We start from the raw sequence: 8023 nt of genomic DNA, 5'->3' as shown, positions 1-8023 counted from the left end.
ACATTAACTTGCCCAGCCCTGTGCATATTAGTCTATAGTTTTGCAAACAGAATATTTGTAAACTCTTGAAGAACCACTTCACAGGCATTATTTATCGAGCAGAGGACTACGTCAATTCCACAGATAGCGCTATGAGTTCAGGTTCCTTCTCTTCCTTCTATGGTCGAACAATGTACAAATGGGCTGATTTGACCTGATTTCGTTCTCGGACTTCGTCAGCCATCTTGCACAGTGATCCTGTCTGAGCTTGCCGTGGAAATGGAACCTGAAGTCATGCACTACTCTGTAGGAATCTGATGTATCTTCTGCTCGATAAATAATGCCAGTGAATGATGACGTATTTTACCAGTAATTGTAAAAAAAAAAAAAACATCATAAAAAAAAAAACGGTATTATCCGGCAGCAGGGGTGGCGAAAAAAAATACTGTAAAATAACAGAAAATAACCATCTCATAAAAATACGGTAATTTTCCATAATTAAAATACAGTTTTTTGCCCTAACTTAACATGAGATTTTTTTTTTTTTTTTTTACTTTTTAATGTTTAATGAAGAATATTTTCATGTATTAAAACAATCCAATTCCCTATAAATATATATATAAATAATTTTCATTGAGACTCAGTTGTCCAATCCACTGATAAAAAACTGTATTTGGACAGTTTATCAGTGCTTATACATGTATACATTCACAAAAATACATTTATTCAACATTTTTGTTGTGAAACCTCCTGTAATTACACAAGATATTGTCAATGAACAAACAAGTCTGGTTCAACTGACAGAACAAATACCGTACTTATTTTACGGTAATTGTCAGTAATTTTATCTTGTTTTATTATTTTTTTTACAGTATTAAACTAAAGTAACAGTTTAATCTCATGAATAGAAAAGAAATATTTGTGAAATTATGACACATTTGCAAATGTATTTTAACTGTATTTTTCTGTGAAAAGAAAAAAAATTTCTTTAAAAAAAATGTAAATTTTCTGGTTATTCACAGTTACAGTTTTTTCCTGTTCTTTTCCATTTGACATGTAAAATCACAGTCTGTTTTTGTCATTTCATTGATATTTTCCTGTATCTGAAAAATACAGGAAATATCTGTCAAATAAACAGTAAATATTCTGTTAAATTACAGATTTTTTATTTTTTTTACAGTGTTGAGTCACGTTGGTGAATTTGTATTCGTGATGGAGAAAATGTAATCGTAAAGTTGCATTTTGTGTTTGTAATTCTTGATGTCAAACTTTTTCATTCCTATTCTGACATAAAATACACACAATGCATTTTACATACAACTGAACTCATTCTAGAGTTTACAAATATTTTTTTTTTTGCACAACTATATTCATTTTTGCACAGCTACAGGCTAATATGCATGCATATCTGTCTTATGCACCCAAATATTTTGACAGCTTCCTGACCCCAGACGTATGTCACAGTGATGTACTGAGGGGCTGTGAACAGTACTAATGGGTCAGATAAGCTATTATACTTGCATCACTTCAGAAAGGGTATATGCAGTAGTGAGTCACAGAATGAATCACCGCTTGCTGTGGTTTTCCTGAATGTAAACACATATGCAGATTAAAGATGAAAGCCCTGCAGCTCGTCCACACATACGTACGCTGGGACTATAAAGAGCACGGACAGCCCATTCAAAGCCTTGGATTATTTATGTTTAAAGGTAGGCATCGCTCAGGGACACCTCTAAAACATCAGGCATACATTAATGCCAGAATGATTCAATGCCATTTTCAGATAAATGGCCAATTATTTCACGGCAACGCCAGTGATGGTGAGCATGAGGAACGCAGACATGTTCAGCACAGAAAACCATTAAGCCCCTCCACACAGATAGTGTTGGTTTTTGTCTGTTCTGGGCTTTTAGCTGCAGGGATATTAACTTCCTGTTCATATCTACAGTCTGTTTATTGAGTTTTATGTTTGGAGTTTAAACACTGATGGCATTTGGTTATGTTGGAAAGCCCAGGTTTAGAAAATCAGAGGCTGTCACTTTGCCCCTGGGGTTCATCTGTATCTGTACTTTACTGCAGCGGAGACCATCCCACTTTTGATTCTTATCTGGCAAGTGACTATTTTTGGTAAATAGTCCAGTGTTTAGAAAATCAGAGTTTGGTCTAACATGGAAAAAATCCAATAAAAATGTAATATATTTACAATAATAATAATAATAATAATAATAATAATAATAATAATAATAATAATAATAATAATAATTTTACAATTACAAATTGCGTTTCTGATGTGACAGGGGATGAGAAAGGGTTTAAATTCTGAGTGGAACTGTGTTTGTCCTGTAGTTTTTAACAGCTTCAATCATGTTTTGTCTTTAGTTCATGAAGACCACTGTGCACAGACGTAAATTATGACTTCATTTACCGTCTACTGAACTGGACAGAACAGATAAAGGACAAACAAATAAAATAAACTAAATATGAAGTATGAAAATGTGGAAACACCTATAAAATCCTTATTTTATATCAAGTAAACACACGAAGATCGTGTTAAGCAGCTATCGTGCACTGTAAAAAAAAAAAATAAAAAAATTGTAATTTAACAGAATTTTCACTGTTTATTTTACAGATTTACCTGTATTTTTAAGATACAGGAAAATATCAATGAAATTACAAAAGTAGACTGTGATTTTACATGTCAAATGGAAAAGAACATGAAAAAACTGTAACTGTGAATAACCATAAAATTTCCATTTTTTAAAAGACATTTTTTTCTTTTTCTCACAAAAAATACAGTTAAAACACAGTTGTAAATGTATCGTAATTTCACAAATATTTCTTTTCTATTCATGAGATTAAACTGTTAATTTAAAGTTTAATACTGTAAAAAAAATAATAATAATAATAAAACCAGATAAAATTACTGACAGTTAACCATAAACGAAGTATTTGTTCTGTCAGTTGAACCAGACTTGTTTGTTCATTGACAAATATCTTGTGTAATTACAGGAGGTTTCACAACAAAAATGTTGAATAAATGTATTTTTGTGAATGTATAACATGTATAAGCACTGATAAACTGTCCAAATACAGTTTTTATCAGTGGATTGGACAACTGAGTCTCACTGAAAATTATTATATAGATATTTATAGGGAATTGGATTGTTTTAATACATGTAAATATCTTTATTAAACATTAAAAAGTAAAAAAAAAAAAAAAGCAAAATCTCATGTAAAGTTAGGGCAAAAAACTGTATTTTAATTATGGAAAATTACCGTATTTTTTTTTAACTTCCTTCTTTTCTCCTGTCATACTTGTAACTTCATTTCTCAGCTCCATCCTCTTCTTCTAAACTGGATCATCACATGTGAACTTCGTAGAATATTTCCTTCGAAAACTGTGATGTCCTTCAGAGAATCTCCACTTCCACGATTCCTTCTGTTTACACACGAAACGCAAAAACAAAACTTTGCTGAAATCTCCACTTTGGTCAAAGTTTTCAGAAACCTTCGTTTTCGGTGCGTGTGCCCGTCGTGTCAACAATAGGAACAAATGCAGACAAAAGTCTCCGTTTTCAAAATCCCCGGCTACATGTAAACAGTCTGTCACTTTGCACCTGGGGTTCATCTGTATCTGTACTTTACTGCTGCAGAGACCATCCCACTTTTAACCCTTTATCTGGCAAGTGACTATTTTTGGTAATTTCCACATACATTACAAGACAGTGACATCAACAGTTCCAGTGAGTCAACAATCTGAGGTCCAATGTGGTCTACAGGGTCTGTGAGGTCCAATGTGGTCTACAGGGTCTGTGAGGTCCAATGTGGTCTACAGGGTCTGTGAGGTCCAATGTGGTCTACAGGGTCTGTGAGGTCCAATGTGGTCTACAGGGTCTGTGAGGATCCAATGTGGTCTACAGGGTCTGTGAGGTCCAATGTGGTCTACAGGGTCTGTAAGGTCCACCTGTGCATGAACAGTGAGTGGACCTGCTTTGTTAGGTACCATGAAGTAATGGTACTAATGTAAGGAACAATGAAGTAATGGTACTAATGTAAGGAACAATGAAGTAATGGTACTAATGTAAGGAATGTAAGGAACAATGAAGTACTGGTACTAATGTAAGGAACGATGAAGTAATGGTACTAATGTAAGGAATGTAAGGAACAATGAAGTAATGGTACTAATGTAAGGAACGATGAAGTAATGGTACTGATATAAGGAATGTAAGGAACAATGAAGTAATGGTACTAATGTAAGGAATGTAAGGAACAATGAAGTAATGGTACTAATGTAAGGAACGATGAAGTAATGGTACTGATATAAGGAATGTAAGGAACAATGAAGTAATGGTACTAATGTAAGGAACAACGAAGTAATGGTACTAATGTAAGGACTGATGAAGTAATGGTACTAATGTAAGGACTGATGAAGTAATGGTACTAATGTAAGGAACGATGAAGTAATGGTACTAATATAAGGAATGTAAGGAACAATGAAGTAATGGTACTAATGTAAGGAACAATGAAGTAATGGTACTAATGTAAGGACTGATGAGGAATGGTACTAATGTAAGGACTGATGAAGTAATGGTACTAATGCGGGGCTCCTCCCTTTACTGCAGAAGCCAGCCCCCATTCTCCTCTGCATGGTCAAGTCCAGACGTTAGCATGTTTCTTGTGTGCTACTCATTCGACAGTTACGGTGGATGAGCTGCATGGAGCGAATGTGCCTTCAGACAACCACAGTAAGGGCTCATTTGTGATCTACGTTAAAGACGCAGACGGAGACAGACGGAGGGTTCTGTCCGTCCTTTGTTTATTACTCACATAATTCTGTCTGTTTCCAGGAGCTTGCGGATGTGAACTGAATATGGAGCAGTACAACTGGGAACTGTGGAGGCAGTGTTGAGTTTTGAAGAGAATCATTTCCATAAATAGTGATACTTTCACAGAATGACTGTATGAGTATGAGTACTGTGTACTTTTGGAGTAATCCTACAACAGATTCCATTCCAAGACACAAAAGTTTTGTTTTTTTCATCTGAAATAGGCTTTAAGACTAAATTCAATGATGAATAAAATTATCTTTTACATTAAGTACCTTGTGAATTTGGTATTTTGGTATTAGTACTTCATATACTATTAACACAAATACTGTGAGCTACTTTTACTGTGTACTTTTAGAGTAATCATACTCCAGAATTCATTCCACACTGCACTTCTGTTTGTTGTATTCAGTGGTTGGAACTAGGGATGTAACAATTAATCGACAAATGATAATTGTCGAAAAGAATTTGCTCGATTAAATTATTACTAACTGTCCTTGTCCACCCGTCCACACCTGTCTGAAGGCTGCCGGTTTGTCCGCGCTGCAACGCCGCGGCTGGGATAGGCGGTCATCGAACCGGATCATGGCGTTGGTGAGTTAGAACGTCTGCATGGACATGAAGGAGCAAACACAGAAAGACCGTCTGTGTGTGGCAGCGGTGCACCCCCCAATAATACACACACAAATGTGGGGTGGGTGTCAGAGCGTTTCCCTGGAGGTCGGTCTAGTCCACGGTCAGTGAGACAGAAGTTGAAAACCTCCTCCAGGCTCCTGGTTCAGCCACAGCTATGGAATGCATTTGCGAAGGTGAGGAAAAGATAAATGAGTGAAAAGTTCTGCTGTCACTTCTGCGGGAGCACAGACTGCACCGAACCCCGTAGTATTAGAAGTAGGACGGAAAGCGACGCAGGCACGCACGCATTCCCCGGCCGTACTGCGCACGTGCGAGTACACCCACCCCCCCACCCCCCAGTGAAACGCATGCACGTACACCCCCCCCCCATTCCACAGCGCCACAACAACAGATGAATTCCACAGGAAACACTGACTGTATCCAATGGTTCAATGAATCAATCATTAAGGAATTTGACCTGGTTTTTATTAAGTGTATAAACAGTATTTAGCTTTTATTCTTACAGACCGTATTGAAAAAGAAATTCAGGTTCTCAGGAAAATCGACACTTATCAATTAATCGTTAATTGATCGATAAGGGCAACCAACTAACGATTAATGAATTAATCAATAATTTGCATCCCTAGTTGTAAACAGATAAAATGTAAAAAAAAAAAAAGATTAAAACTTTTGAAAGTTTATAAGCTCTGTTATTTTTTGCGGCTCCAGACTATTTCTTTGGCGGAAGAGGGAGGAGGTAAAATGGCTCTGACTGATAATAAAGGCTGCAGACCGCTGCACTAATGTAAGGACTGATGTTCAAAGGGGTCATGTGGATGTGGACAGGGGTCTGGACCAGCACACATGGGGGTCCAATGTTAGAAAACTCATGTTCTAATGTTCTAAAATACATGTTCCTTTCACCTTACATGTGTTTTTCTTGAATTTTTGACATTAGTCACAGTGGTGAATTCGTATTTGTGATGGAGAAAGCACAACCGTAAAGTTCCATTTTGTGTTTGTAATTCTTGATTTCAAAACTAATTCATTTGTATTCTGACATAAAATTCACACAATACAGTTTATGTACGACTGAACTCATTCTTTTTTTATTCATTTATTTATTTATTTATTTTTAATTAATTAATTAATTTATTTATTTATTTATTCATATATTTTTTAAATTTGCATTTCATGTTTGTAATTCTTGATTTCAAAACTAATTCATTTGTATTCTGAGAGATTAAAATTCACACAATACAATTTATGTACAACTGAACTCAATCTTTTATTTATTTATTTATTTATTTATATTATTATTATTATTATTATTATTATTATTATTATTATTATTATTATTATTATTATTATTATTTGCATTTGCATTTCGTTCCATTTTGTGTTTGTAATTCTTGATTTCAAAACTAATTCATTCGTATTCTGACAGATTAAATTCACACGATACAGTTTTTAGTGCGACTGAACTCATTCAAGAGTTTACACATATTTCTTTTTGCACAACTGTAGACTAATGTGCACACATACCTGTCTTGTGCACATGAATATTTGGACAGCTTGCTTAGCCCATACATATTTGGTGTTATTTTGTACATGGACTGCTTCCCAACAGTGGAAATGTTCACCCTGGTTACCATGACTACACATCCTGGAGACACAGTCAACACTGACCATGTCATGTGTTTGCCATGCTCTGGTCATTGTTACCACCGTCTGTATACGTGGGACTGGTGATATACTGTATACCATGATGCAACGGGGCCAACGCTCCCATAAACCCAGCCACTGTTGTTATGGTGATGGAATGGGATGGAGCTGGAGAAGAACAGGGTGAGAATGTAACGTCGTATTTCATTCCAGAATGGTCAGATACATCAGAGTCTCTGCAAATACACGCCAACACCGCACACGTATTATAAGGGCAGAACAAGTGAGACGCTGAGGAAAATAAGTGGAAATGGAATCAGGTCTGCTGCTTCCTCCTTCTCTGGGTCATTACTCTCCTGCACCTTTCACACTTTTTCTCTTCAGATACACTTCTCCATTTCCTTTCGCAACAGCTTGACTCCTCATCGTCCATCTTCTTAGTGACTTGTTCTGACATTCTGGACTTAAATATGCAATATACAGCATGCCTACCCACGTGAATATAGCAAAGAACATATTTCTGGAATGAAGGAAAAACGAAAATCATGACGACTCAGATGTAATAACATAGTCTGAAGTTAGACAATTTTTTTCTAAGGGACTGTGAGGGATCTTGACTTAATTAAACCCTTAAACTGATCATAAATATCACCAGAAATAGTCAGTAAATACAACAGACAGACCATCTTCCACAACTAAAGTAAGTGGTAATACAACTGCACAATGCAAACGAAAGATACGCGATGTTCTTGTTGCATGTATTTTTCTTCATTTTTCCCTATAGAATAGAATAGAATAGAACAGAATAGAACAGGCTTTATTGTCATTACAGAATTCCATTATACAATGCAACAAAATTTGGTTTTATGTTCTGTAAGATGTTCAGGTAAAATACACACATCAATTCTAAGACAGTCAAGAATAAAATATATAAATAC

Source organism: Sphaeramia orbicularis, chromosome 19, assembly GCF_902148855.1.
Source record: "Sphaeramia orbicularis chromosome 19, fSphaOr1.1, whole genome shotgun sequence".
NCBI lineage: Eukaryota > Metazoa > Chordata > Actinopteri > Kurtiformes > Apogonidae > Sphaeramia > Sphaeramia orbicularis.
Note: the sequence above shows the minus strand (reverse complement) of the source record.